Raw genomic sequence first — 20624 nt, 5'->3', positions numbered from 1 at the left:
AAATCCTGTCACCGCTATTTAAACGGAACAGAAGACTGGCATTATGTGTAGAGCGTTAAAAATATCCTCCTTAAAGAGATGGTGGAGGACAGACCTGAAGGCCTGTTGGAGTGATCCCTGTGCAGAAGAGCCATGTCAGGGGAATGATTTAAATTGAGTAATGCAGAAACCGATGGCTTTTTTTGGGCTGTTGTCAAAGTCAACAACTGAGTAATAAACTCAGTGTTATTGTGCATCTATTATTCAGCATGTCATCAACGTGAGGTCGTTTTCTTGCCAGTTGCTGGACATAATGCACATCTGCATTCTGCTCAGTAATGTGTCAACAAGCTCATCGCTCAGTGACAATCGAGACGATTTAAAAGGAAACCAACATTTTGCAGTTTGAGCTGTTTTTTTTTTCATCAGCCATCATTATTTTTAATTACTTGATTTCACCACCTCCCCCGCTGTGTTTTTTTTCCTGTCAGAGCACGGTACCACAGGAAGGAGTCTCTCCAGGTTCAAAGATCTGAACCTGTGAAGCCTCAGACGCTTGAATCGAGGCGCAAAAATAGATCCTAGTTTTGTTTCTAGTGGTGAGAGTCATGTTTTGGTGAGCATGGGAAAAGTGTTAAATTAGTGTTTTGAAAAAAATGTCGATCTGTTGTTAGTTTTATCAGTCCTTTATTACTGATTCAGTCATTTTTCTGTCCTGGAGAATGTCAGAATGTAGTGAAAATTCTCGTCACAATCTCCCAGGGCTGAAAGCAACATTAGTTTTGTCTGATCATTTATGACAAAGAAAAGCTGAAAATCTTCACATCTGTGAATCTGGGACCAGGGACCGTTTCGTTTGGCCGTCGTCGCCCCTTGTTTTTGCAGTGTGTCAAACGGCGTTGGCACTAGTCGGCCCTTGTCTGCATTTTTTCAATTTGCCGTTTCATAACATGACCAACTGCAACGAAGCAAAGTGGTGAGCAAAAGTGCTGTGAAATACAGAATAAATGCTGCTTTTTTGCATGCATATTACAGTAGCTTGTGTGTTTTCCCAGGTTTCCCCTTTCGAATATCAAATACGGACCATTGCTGTCTGCTGGCAAGGGTCTCCTCTCACTCAGATGCTGAACGTACGTGCTAATTGGCCAGCGGCGGTAGTTTGAGTGAAGTGCAGCCCGGCTCTACCGTGTGTATCTGCAACAAATACTGTGATTGAATGAAAACTACCCACGATTGCCCGGCCCCCTGTCCACACACCGATGTAAAGACGCCAGTCACCCGTTCCTTCAAACCCAAACAGTTGAGGCAAATGAATCACCTGTTGATCAATCACTTGTTTCAGATTTAAAAGATGGATCCGGATTCATCTTTTCTAGCGTCCATCTGTCAGGATCCCTTTTCCTGTCCTAGGAAACGCATGTATATGTATGAGTCTTACACGGACAGATGGGGGATGGAACGGATTCATATGCAGCAGCCTTTTGTTAAGTCAGTGGTAGACTGCTGAGCTTACACAAATTCACACACACACACACACACACACTCCAACGCACAAGCACGCGCACACAAATGTCACTCAAGGAAAACAGCACTCTCGTGCACCGCTGCACTCTAAAGTCAATCACATGTACCTCTGCAGAGAGAAGAAAACAAGAAGACGATGTGTTCCTCTTGCCCATGACAGGTACTTTGGGTCTAAATGCGGTGTACATCCTTTGTGAATGCACACCTGGGTATTTGTGTGTGTGTGTGTGTGTAGGCAGTGTGCAGCATCTGTTGATGCACTGGTGACTCACAGAGTCCATTACATTTACTGGATAACTTGTTAACTATACGGTGTAATTTACCGTAATATGCACCGATTTCCTGCGGATGTCACGTATTCCTGAGTTGTTTATAACTTTGCTGGTTTTGTTTGAGCTTCTCATCAGTTTATCAGGTCATCATGTTAGTTTGTCATGGAAAGATTGCCGCAGTGAGTAGTTGATCAAAGTCCCCCCTGCAGACAATACGGCATCAGCGGAGTGGAGGGACGAAATCATCAATGTAGTGACAGACCTTAGTTTTTCTTTCTCCTCGTTGTGTCCGGTCGTATTACGTGTCGTTTGGCTCCATGTTGCTCGCATCGTCTCATCTTGATACTCTGTCGGGTTGATCGGAAGTTTGCTCCACCTATTTTGGTTTTTCGGGAAAGTAAAGGTTTTCAAGTGGCGTTGTGCTCATTTGCATGTAAATGACAGCAGTGTCTGAGGTGCTGTGCTCTCGCCCGTTTGTCAACCGGTTGTGATTTAGTGTCTGTGTGTGTGTGTGTGTCCTGGTTCCTCCTCAATATTGAATTGGTTCCCTCTTTTCTGTGTGTGCCGTTGTCGTGCAACATCGTGTCAAATGTGGGAAATCAGCACTGAATCAGGCGCCCGGTGCATCTGTCGGTCTGCGGTTTCATGGCTTCCAGGAGACTTCAGATCTGATGGCTTTTGAGATAAAATCAACCAAATGCTCCTGGAATTCTAAGACGGCGCGTGGTCTTTTTGGCCAGAGCATAAAGCTTGCGAATGGAATAAAAATGGACTGCGTGTATTCACTGCTCCGGTGTGCTTTGGCTGAACAACATGTTTTATGATTCATTTGTGTTACAAAAAGGAAAAAAACTATTGAATTTCCTTCCAGAGACTCTCTTTAAAAGCTTGAAGTCTTCTCACGTTTTCGGGAATCCTCGCTGACTTCTCTGACTATTTATTTACAAACCCTAAAATAGAGCAGACGGCACACTAAGGACTGCTTACAACACATCCTATTCACACTAATATAATATGTGATATTAGATCTGTCCTCAGGCCTTATAGGGAATGGCATGCACCCATGGCAGCCATGGGAATATATGTTTTTTAAATCAGTTTTTATATTTTGTGATATATGCTCATTTTAATTTTTTCTGAGATTGAGGTGAGAAAATCTTACAAAATCAAAGTATTCCTTAAATCCTCAGCATACTACCAATTAGGCAGTCGTCACATTTTAAAATACGTTCTAATCACCCTTTCTTCTCCCAATTACAGCTATCAATGTTGGCAGGGTTTGAACTTCTCTCTCAAGTTATTTTCTTTTATTCAACCACTTTCATCCCTTTTCACATAAACAAAGAAGGGCCACACGACATCTCACCAAGCGTACAGCCACTTTGAGCATAAGCAGCGCAATCAAAAGCATCGATTTTCATTCATTGGATTCAACGAGATTCCTAGATTGCATCATTTGGATGAACAGCAGATCATTATTCGTATATCAGCGTGTATCCATTTTTTCCAATTATATATTTGATAAGGGTTTTCAATTTGGGTGTGCTATTAGTTTTGTGTTTTTAAAGGCATCAGGATTACAAAGATGCATAAATCACTAAACCTTTAGCTTCTCAATAACAAATAAGAACGTAAAGTAATTGTACCATGGATCAGTAGAGACGGAGCCACAGAGCCTCTGTGTACACAAATAACGTGATGACAATATTTCCAGCTTTACACAGACATCCGTCTCCCATCAGCACCATCAGCCCCTTTGCTTTACTATTCACGCTTCAACTCTTGCTGCCGCAAATGTAAAGAAACCAGGAGGAGTTTGTTTCTTATTGTGAGTGTGTTGCATTCATGACGACTCTAGAAATAGTCTACAGATCCTCTGGCTTGGACGGGAGAACTGCACCACGGTCACTGTTGATAAAATCTGCTAATACTAGCGTAAAAACTGTGTTTTTAAAGTGCAATTTCATTCCTGACTCCCGATGCTTTTTCTTTTTGTCTTTCTCTCTCTTCATCTAATTTCCGGCCATAATTACAGAGCTCATGAAAGCGTTTAGAGTCTCATGAATATTTAGGTCTTGGAGGGGAAGCATCGAGGGAGACCCATGTGTGGCTGGTCTGCCCTAATTATGGAGATAGGCCTCCACACACTCACACACACATTCAGAACCAGGGTGGAAGGCCAGAAAATGATCAAAAGCTGCCCATTTGGGAACAGTTCATATGGACTTAAACAAGGGTATAAGCCTGCAAAAAAATTGCCCAACTCACACACACACACACACACACCAGGGTGTTTATAATAGCACAGCTGGTTGGGGCTTGCAGCTGGTTCTTTCTGCTTCCTATTGTTCAATAATGGGCTAGTGATTTGACATGAGCATTGAAGAGCAGTCAAGGGTGTCTGGGTGTCTTCGTATCACTCTGTGGCCTTTTAGATATTTGATGTCAAGTCACGCTAAATTATGTTAGGGCCAAACTGAAGTGTGTCTCATTAAAATAACTTTTCTGGCTTTTAGTGACTAGCTTCCGAGTTAAGGGGTGACAGGAGGAGGGAGTCAATATATTCGGCTGGATAAAGCTGGTGATTGTGTGCGTGAACAGAACTATGCGTTGCACACAAAGAGCCAATCACAGATAATGGGGGGTTGAGGCAGAAGGGGCATAACAGGAGGAGGGTAGGAGGACATGGGGAGAAATAAAAGGATGGGGCAGATATTTTGGGGAGGAGAAAAGGAAGAAGCTACCCTGCAAGACGGTGGCTGGACTGAGGGGTAAAGGGGGGGTATTTTTATGTAAGAGAACGAAGACAAGTAAAACTCCCCTGAAACACTAATGAAAGTTGTATGTGAAGCTATAATCAGTCAACCGTATGTATGGACAATAAACATAGATGGAACAGATGAAATGGATTCATTATCACAATATCTAGAGAGTAAAGGTCCTGATGTGGTTCATTGATGTTCTGAGGGCAGCGTGAGCCACAATGAAGTGTGAACATGCTTTTGGACAATGGCGGCCATTAAAAATGAGCTCAATGTGACGGCGGCCCCGGCCGGCCTTCGGCTGCTAAACGTCTGCGACGGAGCGCGGATTCCCGCCGGCCAGCCGCGCGAGCGCCACGGTCCCGACAGGAGATCTGGCTCATCACGCCGCCACCATGTGTGAGCTTTCATCTGGCCACTTCACAGCCCTGTGAGCGGAAACCAGACCACCACCGACCACACGCTGAGACAGTGACACACACACACACACACGGGTGTGATTATGAACAGTGGCACGCCCTCGCAGACACACAAACACACGTGTCAGCAGTACTTAATAACAGACCACAGTTTGATGAAGTGTGTCACCAGTCTGAGAGGAGCATAGCCCACCCGGGTGTGTGTGTGTCTGTGTGTGTGTGTGTGTGTGTTTGGAAAAGGGGGGTTATGAATATTTATGTGCTTGTGTATGTTAAGCCGACAGTGGAAAGTGGAAATAATGTATTTATTTATACGTCCTTGTTTATTTATGCATGCTTTTATAGAATATGGAATTGAATGAATAAACCATTCCAGCCCAGCCGTCAGTCCGTCACGATGCCGCGGAAATGTTCTCCGCCGCATGACTGTGGTTTCAGATTAATTTCCTTTTTTTTTTTTCATTCATTTTTCCTTTTTTAAAACCGAGTTGGGGGATATTTGGGAACCTAGAGGAGGAAAATTAGTAGTTAAATAATATTTCATCTCACACGTGGAGCAATTTCAGCTGTCAGTTGATTCCAACGGGAAGGTAAGTTGGCGTGTTCTCACCGATATTAGATATAGTGGGTAAACAAGCCCCGCAGTGGGCTTTGATTGCCACAGAGTCCAGTCACAATGTCATGGGGAGGGTTCATGTGGACAGCTTCTGATTGATTTCTCTACCTGCAGTTTATATTTATTCCATTTTAGCTTGATGGAGAAATTTCTGGTCCAAGATTAGTCACAGGAAATGTGTGTAACTTAACTGGGCTGTTCAGATTTTTTTCCATACTTGCCTAACACCGCTAAACGTAACTGCAGATAAATTGGTCTGCACTTCATGTTAATCTAAAAGGAATCACTGTGAGACTTATTGGCCCAATTTATCATCACCACTGTCTCATCCAGCAACTCATTAAACCTGCAATAACAGTCTCTTTGGTCCCTTGGAGGCCAACACGGACATGATTTATCATTTGGCTAACAGTTACCTCTACATCTAGCAGACACGGAGCAGCATCTCACGTGGAGCTGTTTTGTGTCCCCCTGATAGATTTGTTGTGGATGAATGAGTGAACAGTAGGTAGTATATGTTTTGGCTTGAATCATGCCTCAAAATGCCTGTTTTTGTTGGCAGTAAAAATGGTGCTTAAATGTATCCTAAATAATGTCTCCTCTTGTATCTTGTATCACTTCGCTTTGGTTTTGCATTTCACCACCAGAATTATTCACGGCGTTGTCTCGTTTTAGAGGAAAGAATTCGTGCTTCACTTCTGGATATCGGAACACAGCTTGTGTGTCTGCAAAAAACAGCTGCAGACAGAGAGAGAGAGAAGGTGCACAAGAGAGTGAGAACGAGTGAGAGAAAATGACACTACCACTTGTGGAGGTGAACGAACAGATATAGTGAGAATGGATGTATTTGAGAGGAAGAGAGGGGTGTGGGGGGAGGGGAGGGGAGGGGGCATTTAACAGCATGAGGTTCTCCAAACGGGGAGAGCATTCCCCACTTATGATTTATTCATTCGTTCATTTTAGTTTTTTATTATGCCAGGATCTGGGTCAGACACAGCAGCATGTGCGTATGCAAGAGCGAGAGGAAGAAATAAAGATGAGGACAGATGTTGTTGTACAATGGAGACGGGCATCTGCCAGTTTAGGCAAACAGATGTGACTGGGGGGGCCGAGGCAGGATATGAGACGGGTACAGTTCAGAGGGACAGGCGTATGCCAGCCAGCTGGGTCATGCTCCTTTTCGTAGCCTTTTGGTTCGGGAAAAAAATAACCAGTGTTTGTATTCCAATGACAGATGGCGACAAATTAGTGGCAAGATAAAGGAAAAGCGTCAGTTGCGTCTTGATGGTTTATCTGCCTCCTGTAACAGATCTTCTTGAATTAGTCAAAGGAACTGGAGGTGACTTTGAAACTGGAGAGTCTTTCAATGTGGAAAAGAGAGACCGAGAGACAAAGACGGAAAGAATGCAGATTACAGATAAAACAATTAGCTAATTAATCCATTTGTTAATCTTCGCTTCAACTAATATTTTGATAATCATTTAACCCTTCAAGTAAAACCCACAAAAAGGGGTTGCTTCTCAACTGGAAAGATTCCCTGCTTTTATTTTCTTTGTGTGATGATAAATCCTACATATTTGGTGCGTGTGTGTCTGTGTGTTCCTTCGATTCACCTTTTAAAACCTGAAAAAGAGAGTTGAGATCTCCAAATTTGAGTGTTTCGTGTTTGTCAACTGTGCTGATTTAGTTGTTATCGGAATCCATGAGTTGCCACAGTCTGACAGACACAAGTATTCTGTGCTTGAGGTGCGGAAATTGTCCAATATCCTGCCAGTAACTGTAGAGATTCTTTTTTTTTCTTTTTGGTACGAAAGCTTGCTGGCGTCAAAATAATTGAAAATTCCTCGTGTTATATATCTCTTTTCTACAGGGGAGGGGCCCTGGGGAAATAGTTGATCCATTCAAGGGGGAAGGAAGAGAAGGAAAATGGCAGGGAGATGGAGCGATGAAGAAAGCAGAGGAGATATGGGAAGGATGGATCTGATGATAAGGAGCTTGTTATTCTGCTCCTATATTTAGCTCTCCATACAGCATCCTTCTCTCTTGGACACGTTGGAGACATCCTACTAAACGCTGTCGCCTGCATGTCTGTCCGTCTCTCCGCGTGTGTGCGCGCGTGTCTCCTCAATACTTCTGTAGTTGTCATGGCAACATTAGATCGTCTGACATGTGAGGGCGTTTTCAGGTTGATGTATAATGAGCCGAGGTTCTTCAGGAAGATATTCATTAGTTTGACCTTTGCTCTCGCCATAGCAGATACGCAGTTTGACTGTATGATGCTCTCTCTCCTGCTGCGTGGAGTTTCGGTCAGTTGCACTCTTACATTACACCCATCACTGCAAGGCACGCATGGACACGGAATATAAAGATTAGCGCTCCTCATTCAGATGCCATCGAAGCCAAATAAGGTTTGTAAAGAACGTGTCCGTTTACAGTAGAGTCACATTTCCAGTGCTAGTTTGCACTTGAAGCTGACAGTGTGAGCATCGTAACAGGGAGTGCCGCCCTTCCGCGATGACGCCGTCGGTCATCTGCAGCCAACGTACGTCAGCAATGCAAAGCACGTGTACTAACATGTCCTGAGAGCAGGCGCAGCCGGCCCGGCTGTGTCAACAAATCACAGGAACGCTCTGATAACAACACACGCTGACGGGGAGGGACTTTGTGCTCAGGTAGAATGCAAAGTTCTGCTGCTATTTTAATTGGTAATGATTCGATATATAAAAGAAAGAAAAGGCTCGTGCTGTGATACTACAACGGCCGCAGGTAGACGTGACTGAGCGTGTCTTTGCTGCCCCTCCCAGCCCACGTTGGTAGTTTTTTCATGTTCTAGAGGCATTTTTTGAATTTCCAGGGAAGAGGAGTTCAACTCAAACTCTTACTACCAAGTAACAACACCGACTCCTACTAGAGTCTCCTGCACACGTCTGCTGCTTTGCCTTTTTGTTCTATTCTAAAAGCTGGAATATTTAACTGGCCCCTGAGTTTTTTTCCGCAAATAACAAATAACCATTTATGATGTAACAGATAATATGTGTATACAACCTTCATCCCCAACTTAATATCTGAATGCAGAATCAGGAAGAGCGGTACAGACGCACACGGGGGGATTGAGTGAAGCAGCGTGTTGGTGGAGTGAAGACAGTGGGACGGGCTGACACGTAATGAGTGACACCTGCAGAGAGACGGCTGCTAATCCGAAGTAAAGAAGATTACTGTAGCGTTCTGGTGCTCCTTCTCAGACTGACTGCAGGAAATGAAGCCGCTGTAAGCTGCAACCATTCTGTGGGCTGCTGCATCGACCAGAATGCTGCTCGATATCACTCCGCTCCGCTCAGAACTCCTCGACGCTTCTCTGACCCGCGTGTCATCGCTCGCGTGCTACTTTACCTGCCCTGCAAATTCATGCTGTCGTTCAAGGTCTGTCTGTATGACTGCTGTTCCTCTGGTTTTACATTGTGTGTGTGTGTGTGTACTAACACAAGCATTTGCAAAAAACCCTTAAAAATTGTGTTTACAGTAGCAAGTTAATAACCTGCTAAACACTTATCTCCAGATTTTCTCCCAAATGTTTTATTTAAAAAAAAAAGTATGTATGTATTGTATCTGTCTCTCCCTTTGTCCTTACGCTTTGCAGTTACGTTTGACATCATCCATCATATGTAATACATGCAGCTAATCCCAAAATCCACTTGTGTAACTTGTATTTACATTCCAATACAATCACCATACATGGGTTTAGAAAACGGTTGGATGAAGCCAACCAATCACTAGAGATCAACCAGTCCGCCTGAATCTACCAGGCGCGGCTGCAGAAATATGATGTTTGATGATATGGATATTGAAGTATTATATCTGGGTTTTGCTGAGTATACGTAAACAGAAATATCGACTCAACAAGGGAGACGGACCAAAATGTCCACAGGAGGAGGGGGTGGGGGGGGGCGGGCAAGTATGGGAGTCGTCATCTGACTTTTCATCACGTGTGTATATGTTAGATATGTTTTCGTACGTTTGCTGAGCTCATCCCCGATAACTTGGTATCTTTGTCTGGTTTATTGACAACAAGCCACCGGGTAGGCTACAAATGTCACTGACCTTATACTTCTGTTTGGGTGGGGGCGGGGGGGGCTACAGTTGTATGGCTTATGCCATATAATATTGTTATTATTGCAGCCTTAGCACAAGCTAATTTTACCAATACTTCCCCGCCCATGTTCTCAAAGCCCCTTTTTGATTTAAAAGATATTCAGTTGTAAGATAATACAGCAGAGTCTGCAATCACAGGTTTGATTGTGTGGGCTCTCCTCGCTCTCTGTGGGTGGGAGACATCCACCTATCACTTTGCCGGCGCGTGTGTGTGTGTGTGTGTTTGTGTTAATGATTTCGGGTCTCTATGGGACAGGGAGAGGAGGACTTGGCACGTGGCAAATAAAGGGTCAACAGGGACAAACGCAGACCAGCAGATGTTGGAGAAAAAGGGACGAGTGGGGGGGGGGACGGAGAACGGTGACAGGGAGGAAGAACAGAGGGGGGAAGAGAGCAAGAGGATTCACAGTGGGGGTAAAAGTGGGAGGAGAGGAGTTCAGAGATGGATGAACAGAGAGAGATGTTGCCTACAGACGGAAGAGGGGTGACAAGGAGGCCAGAAGGGAGGGACAGAGGGCGGAGGAGGGGAGGAGGGGAGGAGAAGTAAAAGAGCAAACCACGCACGTAAACTCAGCTGAGATTACATTTAAACTAGAGCTTTCAATCGTTTGATTTTCACCTTTTGAAAATGCTTTGAAAATCCAGTGTAAACAGGAAATGCTGACATTTAAACATCACGTGGAGTCTTTTTGAGAACTTTGACTTGCTCCCTTCTTTGCACTTTTAAATAATGTTTCAGAAAATGTTGTGTAAACACTGCAGCTTCAAGTAAGTGTTTCTGATGTGTCCTTTTTGCGGCGGTAGGACGGCGTCTTCTGCAAGGAGAAACTGAGGTACAGACACAGCGTCATATTGAAGGGCTGGAAAGAGAAAGCTGTATGAAACGAGACAGTGAGTCACTCGGAGAGACTTTCCCATAATGTAACAAGACATGGAGAGGTTGTTTAAATGGGCCGAGTGAGAGAGAAGGGAAATGAAACCAGCAGAACACAGCCTGTCCCTCCCGCTGCCTGCATTTACCATCATTGATTGGGCCGCCAGGCTGAGTTAATGCCTACCTGCTGTACTCCGATGGTCAGCATCTGTATCGATTCGTGTGAAAGAGGGAAGGAGAGGAGCGGAGCGCCTGTGCGTTTCAGGCAGCCTTTCTTTTGTGTTCTCACACCATGACAGCTGAATGTTTGGGTTGTTGTGTTCTCATGAATATCCTATTGCTCCTTTAAGGGGCTTTTACAGGGTGAGGACCGGCATGTGCAGATTAGAATTACAATTATTTGACATGGAGTATTTTACAATTAGTTCAAGGTTTAAATTGGATTAGGTATTGTTCAGGCTTAACCTGTGTGAAAATAAAACGTGTACATGCTATATATTTTAAGGTATTTAGACTCAGCTGATGAAAACACTGACATGTCCTGATCTAAATGGAGAAGTCGGGCTTCTTTAAGCAGCAGTTTGGCTAAAGCCACCAAGGATAATCAAACCAAGAAAAGCCCTTTGAAACCTTGCCCAGTGCACAAAACAGTAGAACAATTAAGCAGATTAATACCTCATTGTTGATGATGCTAGATTACGATCAGGTTGTATCAATAGAAGTAATAAAAATAGAATTGTTTTTACTAACAATTTGAAGAAACATCGGGTCCTCACTGATACAGGAATATAAATGTTGAGGTCCATGTGTGGAGACAACAGCTGATCGTTTGATCAAAATCGTCCTGTCGTCGTCCCTCTTTGGCTGTAACCGGGTCCAAAGTGGACGCTGGATTTCTTCTGTCCCTCTTGTCCCCCCGTCCATCTATCCATCCCTCCCTCCCTGTCGATCTTTCTCCACTGGGCCTTCTGGACAGTTGGGCGGCTTTGTGTTTGACACTTGAGTCGGAAGGAGGCAGCATGCAAACACACGTACCCGCACACACACACACACACACACACACACCCATAAATTCACGTGGACACACACTTCCAGTTTCTATTGTCGGTAAGCTGCTCAGCTGTGAGCCCCCGAGCCCTAATTCTATATGTGTGGTGTGGGGACAGGGCCTCCTTTGTCCTGCAGATTAACACACACACACACACACACACACACACACAGACCTCTCTGCAGACCCCACGGGGTCCCTTAAGTGTGAATGTGCCTTGAGGCATAAAATCAGGGGGCAATTTACGGCAGGCTCCAGCAGGGAAGATGGGGGATGTCAATCCTCTGTTTGAAGCTTTAATGTCAAACTGTGTCTTTTGTTTCTCATTTTGGAAGATATACGTGAGACCCTTTTGTTAGACAGTTCTTTTCATGTCCTAAAAACAGGAATTGTTTGAGTGCACTGGCAGTTCCCTGTAAACAAGTTTTTTTTTTCTTCATATTTGCAAATGCAAAACTTTCTAGACGTACACTCACTGCAAGACAAAGTTATCAAAATCAAAACCATTTTTAAATTTGGATTGTTACTATTTTGTTTGAACTATGAAATATACTGAGGAAAGTATCTCTTAACACCTCATTCTACGTTATGTGCCCTTTAAGTAACTTTTTAAATTCAGTATGTTATTGTTTTGAGGCTGAGTAACAAAATCCATTTTGATGATCACTGGTGTGAAGCAAATCCTCCCAAAACTAAAAAGCCGGAAAATCCTCCAATCCAGCAGGGTTTGGGTGCTGAGTTTGTGGGGTTGTATTTTACATGGGAATCAAACTATAAATAAGCAGCAATAAAATGATGAACCCTCACCTTTTAACGCTTTACTATCAGTGCCGCAGGTTGTGTCTTTTTGTGTTATTAGACTTCTAATAACACAACGTTTAATTGGCTTTTTTAGGGAGGCTTGTAATTGATTGATTTCTGCAGCAAAAAAGATTATAAATTACAAGATAAAACAAAAATAATCCTTTTATTGGTCCCACAGCATGGAAGGATTACGGCAGCATAGAGAATAGTGCACAATCAAACACATAGGTCGGAAAACAAGTATAATGAAGTTGTAATAAATTAAAAAAAAATTCATTCTGCAAAAACTAGAATATGATGAAATCCGACTTAATAGGATTAAAGCAATTAGGCCAGTACATAAACAACCAAGAAGTTAAACTTACGTCCTGTGCACACAAGACTTTTTAAATCTTAATTTTAAAGGGAGAATCTTCAATAAAAAATATTTCCTCGAGCCAAGAAGCCTGACCTTGATCTGGCAGCATGACTTTAGTGGAAACTTCAAAGTCCCCTCCTGTGTGTATTTTGTTAAGCCTACAGTGACTGCTTACATTCAGACCATTGACCTACATCGGCTGATGTAAAGCCGAGTCGGTTAGGAGGTTAATGTTTATGTGCGTGCATATGAATTAATTCCATGCGAGTGTGGGGCAAAGGTTATGTGACCCACCCGTACGTCTGCTTCAGGTGATCCGTGTCCTCAAGCGGGTGTTTACAGACCTGCGTATTTCCTCTTTTCCAACTCTGAATGAGGCCAATTGACTGCTCTCGACGTGAACATACATTGTGTGATCCTGTGTGTCTCTGCGTACTTGTACTTGTGCTAAATAGTTACATGCCCATTTTATTTTTGTAACATCTGAGAAGGTTGCTTGATGTAGTCCATTAACACAGACCACTAATGAGGTTACTTCAAAGCAAAAGTTCAACGTTTCGTCCACGCAGGACTTAAATCTCACCCGTACCTGAAGCAGCGTCACCCCGCTGACCCTCACTATTGCATAGACAGCCAGCGTCTGGTTAGTTAAGCTCAGCGCAGAGACTACAAACTGCTATCTCGATATCTCTATACACCCTCTAAAGCTCACCAATTGACACAGTCTATCTGGTTTGTTTAATCATTGCTAGAACCCGTGTTTAAAAATGGCGACTGAAAGAGGGTTAGGGGCTTCTTGAGGAGTTGCTAGGCAACCTGCAGAGCTGTGAATCTAAGCCAACCGGGTTGTACTTCATATTAAACTGACCAGAAAACAAACCAGCATGTTTTCCAAAGTAACAAATGATTCTATTTAAATCGATGACCCGCATTTGTGTATGCGCCAGTGTGTTTTTTTTAGTTTGCACCAACCCCTATTTAGATACATCCTCCTATTGTTAATCGTAGATGTCTGCCAACAAGAGCCAGACAAAGCCAAAGATTTCCCATTCTGGACTCTCTCTCTCTTTCTCTCTTTCTCTCGTACTACATGTTACGTTTGAATTCCTCTGCAGACATGTGACGCAATAGTCCGGTAATGATGCATTGTGGGAGCGGTGATGCTGTTGGGAATTTGGTTCCCTGGTGGAACGCTGCAGCCCTGGGAAAAGGAACTGCGTACAGGAAGTGTGCTGACTGGGCCTCCGTCCTGACTGCGAACAGCGTGGTCTGCTGTACCCGCTGTTGTGTGTGTGTGTGTGTGTGTGTGTACGGAAAGGCCAAGTGTGTTTGTGCCTATGTAAGTACACGGCAACCGCACATGTGCTTTCCCAAACTGCCTTTGCGTTCTCTGACTGACGTAACCGTGGGAAAAGGCTCCAACTACTCCAGGCTGATAAATTACCATGGTCATCGAATCACCTCGGAGCCAACGCATTACCGCAAAGTGCCGACGTGACAACAGGAAAGAACAGAGAGCTAAAAACAGAGCAGGCACTAGACGTGATGTGTTGGTTCCAGAAATGTAAATTAGGGAAAACCAGAACTAAAAAAAATCTCATTTTTGTGAAGTGCGATCTGTATACTTTTTTCTTTAGATATTTTCAGTGCAAATGCTTCATCATTTGTGACTAGTAGCGTAATTGCTCGTTCATATTTTTTTGCTTTAGCCTTAAATATACTTGTGGAATACTTGACATGACATTTTCACCCAGAATCCTCAAATGTGGACGTGCTCCACGCCTGCCATGCATGTGGCACGTGTAGGCGTGTGTGTATACAATGCATGAGTGTTAATGGGGGGGATGGGAGGAGGGGGATGGGGGGTTTGGGTGGTTTGCTCGTTGTGAGCTCTTTGTAGGAAAGGGGTGAGTCAGGAGGGAGGCAGTGAGGGAGGTGAATTGGGTGTTTCTCTCAGCTGCCTGCTGGTCTGGTTGCTGTTGGTAACTTTGCTTGATGACATCAGAGGGGATCGACTTTCATCCCTTCAAGTCTCTCTCTCTCTCTCTCTCGCTCTCTCTCTCTCTCTCTCTCTCTCTCTCTCTGTCTTCCCTTCTCTCCTCTCTCCTTCTCTCCTCACTCTCTCAATTCAATTCAGCGTGGTTGTATTGGCACAAAAGTAAAAAATAAAATAAAAAAAATGTTGCAAAAGTATCAAAATACAAAAGTATACAACAATATAAACCCCCCCTGCCTTACTTCTCTGTCCCTCCCCCTCTCTCCCTCTCGGGGAGACTGAAGTGGAACTGAATCTGTAGCAGGGCTGAAAGTCTTCAAAGCTGTAGTTGTCGGTGGAGAACGTCGTGACGGCGCTGCCTTGGAAACACTCCTTAGAGTTGAAGCGCAAGCGTGTGAGGAGAAGGAGGGAGGAGGGGAAGGCGGGAGGAGGGGAGGGAGGTGGGGAGGGAGTGATAGCCTCGGGACAGATAAGAAGTGAAAGAGGGAGGGTTACAAGAGAGGGAGTGGGAAGGAGAGGTGGGCAGCTCTCTCTTTCTCTTTCAGTCAGACTGGCCCGGCTGCTGGTCTCTTCGTCTCTTCGTCTTCTCGTCTCCGTGTCTCCTGTCCTGCCGGATTGTCTCTGTGCCGCCGGCTCGCTGGAGGAGTTTAGCTGGAGGGGTGGGGGGGGGGGGTGTTTGGGCTGGATCTGAACATGACCTGAACGGCTCCACGCGGCGAGACATGAGGACGGTCACCGGAGATTCACTGTAAGCCTCTTGATCTGTGTGTTGTCTACAAGGTGAAGTGTGTCATCGTTGAAAAATGTCTCACTGAATGAGAATGCCGCTATTGTAAGAGAGTGTGTGTGTGTGTGTCTGTGTGGAACAAATTGAGTTGCCGTTACAGTTGTGTGCGATCCCGAGTATTTATTTATATGCATGTCTGAGCGTTAAAACTAATTGTAGGATGGACACCTTTTCCTTCTTTCACATTACACAAGATCTGGTGTTTTTGCGACATTTATAGTCTTCTTTTCTCTGCATGCTACCATGAAGCCAGCCTCTCCCTCCTTCCATCTCTCTCCCCCTTATTGCTCATTTACTGTGGCCTTTAATTCTCTTAATGGTCTTGAGGCCCCAGCTGGCCAACTGGGATACCCCTGTGTGTTTGTGTGTGTGTTTGTGCGTGTGTGTGTGTGTGTGTGGGGGGGCTTTTGTTCTGGAGGGATTTAGAGTTAAGAGGCCTGGGATAAGCGACCCGTAGTTTCCCCCCACTCATATTCAATAATAGGACAGATCCTGCTTTCTATTTTTAAAACAAACTGTTTGTCTCTATGTTCAGAGTAGCCCTAATCTGCTGCCTTGCTCCACACTCAAGCATTTTCTCAGTCTGTGTGTGTGTGTGTGTTTGGTCTATGGATGGGGTGGGTGGGTGGGTGTATTTGTGTGGTCCATCCTGGGATAGAGAGATAGCAGCCATCCTTTCTGACTTTATTCTTTTGTTTTGTCAGCTGCTGACCTCAGTTCTCTCTCTCTCTCTCTCTCTCTCTCTCCCTCCTCCCCATCTTTTTTCATTGTCTGTGTTCTCTTTATTTCTGTCAAATCCATACAGCCTCCGTCCACCGCTGCCTACTTCTTTTAGTTTCCGCCTCTATTTAAATAACCTCCACCTTTTTTCAGGCACTGTTTTTAATTCTTCCCGTCTTTCTTCGGCAGCACTCTGAGAACAGTGCCAAGCTGTTAATGTGTCCATGCTTTTGTGTTTGAACTCTTTCAAGTGAAATGTCCTCGCAGAGAACCCGATGTTCCACTTTGCGCTGAACAGTTTTTGAGAACCATGTCAAGGGACAGACGAGAGCATTGTTGTCTCATGGTTGTCTCATCAATGAACTGTGTGTCAATAAGAAAGGCTGTTCCTGATTTTCCACTGCCTAGAGTTACGCCTTCAAATTGCTTGTTTTGGTCCAAAAGCCAAATTTATTCAGTTTACAGTTATATAAACACAAAAAAAGATGCGAACCCTCTCATTTTAGAGCTGGAAATGAGAAATGTTTGCTATTTTTTTTGCCATTTTCCTAAGGACACCTCAAGAGGTTGAAGAGCCGGTCTGCCGGTCCTGACTCAAATACAACATTTATTTTTGTCTGGTATTTTCTCATGTGCTTTGTGTTAAGTGGCAATCATTAGGATGCTAAATGTTTCAACCAATTGGTATCATTTGTATTAAACTAATGACTCCGCAATCATTTTTTATAAATAATCTACTTAAAGACGTATATTTAATTGGATTAAATATTGGCCCAAAAGCTGTTGTTGATATTATTTCACCATAATGACAGCGTTAATAAAAATCATAAAAAAATCATAATTCCTGTGTTACGTTAGACTTAAGTGGGTGTTTCGCCGGATGGATGTCGGATGAGTAAGCAGCAGTGCGTCACATTCAGCCAGACTTTGGTTCAGTTTCATTACTGCCGGGGTCGTGAATCTGCCACCTGCATCTTCTGCCACCCCGGGGAGAGCTTTGTGGACGGCACCGCCGAGGCCTCCTGCGTCTCCGTGTGCGAGAGAAAGATTGATAGCGTTTGCGTAGGTGTCCGTAAAGGAGTGCTCAATCATTGCAGCACTAATGGTCTTCCCTTAGGGCGCCATGGATTTGAAGGTGTCATTGTGGACATGAGAGAAACGAGAACATGGGGTGTGTGTGCGTGTGTGTGCGTGGCCGTATACGCTGTATGTCATTTTCTTTGGCAACTATTTAGTTTCAATGCAGAACTGATGTTAGTTTAGTATTTAAGAAGAAGGAGCGAGGGACTTTTTCATGTCAAGAGAAGAGCAGATTAATGTGCGGAGGAGGACGGTGTGGGAGAGGGAACACAATTCATCAGGGGGGACGATGACTGGAGTTACTTAGAATAGAGCTCAGACGCTGCTGGAAGAAAAAAAGATACTCTCTGCTTTTCATCAACTCGTGTGTAACGTTAAATTCACACATGATCAATTTAGCCTTGGTTTAACTCGTGTGTGTGTGTGTCAGTGAGCCGGTTTCCTCGTGTGCGGCTGTGTGTGAATTTGCGTGTGTGTGCAGTGTTTTGCAAACCTTGCTTTCCTTGCACGCTGAGCCGGTATCGATTGCCGCACGTTAGACGCTGGGGCGCTTTGGTACTTTGGCGGTAAGATCATTTGTACCAATTGATAGGTTGTCAGCTCTGCTGTAGCCTCCATAGATTTGCCGGTATACAGAAAGCAGGGCGACGAGACGAGCACAGGGACAAATGGACAGGTGAGAGTAGAAAAGTCAAAGAGAGACGGTGAGAAAAGAGTTCCGATATCTTCTTGCCCAAGTGCAGAGATGTCCATATGATGACGTCACTTGATTTGTTAGTGTGGAGTCTCTAGTTTGACATGAGGAGCCAGACGGTACAGTTTATGTCTAGCTGTGGCATCTTCAGCTACCCGGGGATTCCCTCATAAGGAATGAATGTCAGCAGTGTAGAGAGGATGGTGGTTTGTTTAATAGAAGGTACAGCTGTTGCCATGAAGATATATTATATACACGTGTGTCTGTTTTTCCTGTGAGCTTTTTTATGCAGGTCGCCCAAAAGTTGTGCACGGCTCGCGTTGCTTGTTGTCAAACTTTATCATATTGTGCTGCCCTCGGTGATGGTTTTCAAAATGCCTTTATTAATACTGTCCCTAATTCTGCGATTAAATCAGAGCTCACTATGACAACAACAATTTTATGTAATAGACCAATCAAGTTAAGTGTGTTTACTTGCTGTTTATTTCATGTTGCAAATGAATGTTCCAGGGGTCATTTTTAGATAAAAATATCAATACCATCTGTTTAAAAAGCTTAGATAGCTGCTTCTTCTGTTTATTGATTACACAAGAAAAACAGGTATCAATCTTCTCATCTTGTGAAAATATTAAACTATTCTGTCAAGGCATCTATAAAATATTCATTAACATTTCGAAACGAAACTCATTGTTCCCACATGCCATATTAGTGGGGCGAGACAACAGCTGATCTCGGGTTAGGAACACAAGCACCCACTTGGGCCAGTTTCTGTGTTCATGCATGAACACAGAAACAAGCTGGAAGGCTGAATGACCTCCGAGCTGTTCCTTCTGGTCCTTTGTGGCGTGTAAGCAGCTGTCCTTGGCCGACCATCTCAGCCACAAACAAAGACGGGCACATGGACAGTGACGAATGTATATCATTTATTTTCTGTTAGTCCTAAGTGTCCTGCCTCCTCTGGAGGGACACGGGAGGATTCCCACGTGTAAGTCTGCAGGCACATCAGGTCTGAGTGGTGCAGTATGTTTGTGAGGTTCCTCAGCCGTTTCCCTTCTCAGTGTGTGTGTGTGTGTGTGTGTGTGTGTGTGTGTATGTGTGACTTCAAAGCCTGTCTGCCCAGGCAGGGTTTGTTGGACAGTAAATGGACACACACACCGGTCACATACTTTTAGTGACTGGTTCTTGTTACTAGGATTCAAGAGCAGTGGTGGAAAATGTAGAGATTTGAAGGCGGCCCCTTTTTGTAAGTTGTGTTTTCTATTATTTTCTGACATTGTAATCCAGTAGTGCAAAAATGAACATGGATATTTTTTATAGTTGCACTCCATAATCATAGCAACACTAGAATTTTGCATACGATTTGGCACCATGTGATGTTCTGTTTTGCCAAACCCCGGGGAAAGTTCTGTCTGAAATGAGTTGGCTAAAGAAGCAGGAGAAGATGCACGAAAAGTAAACAACAGATGGCTGAAACGCGCATTTGCAGCAGCAGGCGCTGTGCCAGCCCACCTTCAGCCTCCAGAGAGGTTCCTACGCAACGGTGACCGTGACGACACGCGGTCAGAGGTTAAGTGCCTCCTTGATGACAGCCCAAAGTAATTACAGTGTTAAATAGTGTTTTCTTAGCCTAAAGTTTGGTAGTGACTCTGGAATCTTCCATGCGGAGTCCACCCTTCACCCACCTGCCAGGCGTGATGACACACAGTTCGGCAGCTGTCTGTGTGTGTCTGTGTGTGTGTGTCCGAGCACTGAACCCTCTCATGCTGAGGAGTGAACTGAGTGGTGGCAAACACTGGCTGCCAGCTGCCATGACCTCATTCACAGCAGGAGAGACGGAAAGAGACAGACAGAGAATGTGAAAACGCAAGCGGCCAAATGAGACGAAGGTTGGTGTGCGTGTGTGTGCGTGTGTGTGTGTGTGTGTGTGCGCGGAGGTCATAGACATTTCACACAGAATTACACCATGGTCTCACTCTGTGGTAAGGTGGCCGTCTGCTTTAGTGGGAAAATTTGTTGTGAAGTCATGAGTCTTTGGTTAAAAAAACACAAATTGTTATATTAAGCATTTGATATGTTGGAGAAATATGGACTGTGACGTATTTTCAAGTGTTCAGGCTAACTGATCTATGCATCACTTCTGGTAAGATGTGAGACACTCTCACCAGAAGATGCGTCACCTCAGGGACAAACAAAAGAACAAATGAATGGGGGCTTGTGGCCGGTGAGCAGGACACAGACACCAGAGACTAAAAATAATACGATTCATCAAGAGTTGTTTTTGCTCTTTGTTTTAAAGTCAATAATATTTACTTGCACAGACACTTTCAAAACAGTGTCCCCTATACAGTAATCCCTCGTTTATCGCGGGGGTTACGTTCCGAAAATGACCCGCGATAAGTGAAATCCGCGAAATAGAAAACTTTTTTTTTTTTTTACAATTAGCAACTATTACATGTATACAAATACAGTGACTCGCGTGTAGGCCGTTTCACTGCTCTTCAGACTGGGCCGCTGCATCCTGACTGCGCTCTGCAGTGTTCTC

General features: G+C 44.2%; 1 protein-coding gene across 5 annotated transcripts in view; it reads left to right on the top strand.

Moving 5' to 3' along the window:
• LOC120815955 (SPRY domain-containing SOCS box protein 4) overlaps positions 1-20624 on the top strand; it is an 84469-nt gene that overhangs the window by 2079 nt on the left and 61766 nt on the right. For 2 of the 5 annotated variants that reach the window (XR_013467107.1, XM_040171080.2), the window contains exon 1: positions 15179-15549. The exons of 2 other annotated variants lie outside the window; for them this stretch is intronic. The gene's annotated coding sequence lies outside the window, so the exon portion shown is untranslated. Of the gene's footprint in view, positions 1-8813; positions 8993-15178; positions 15550-20624 lie in introns of those variants that run through there. One more of the 5 variants, XM_040171081.2, reaches the window with a different exon arrangement.

This window comes from Gasterosteus aculeatus, chromosome 3 (assembly GCF_964276395.1).
Source record: "Gasterosteus aculeatus chromosome 3, fGasAcu3.hap1.1, whole genome shotgun sequence".
Taxonomy (NCBI): domain Eukaryota; kingdom Metazoa; phylum Chordata; class Actinopteri; order Perciformes; family Gasterosteidae; genus Gasterosteus; species Gasterosteus aculeatus.
The sequence above is the reverse complement of the archived record's forward strand: the minus strand, read 5'-3'. Positions and strand labels throughout refer to the sequence as shown.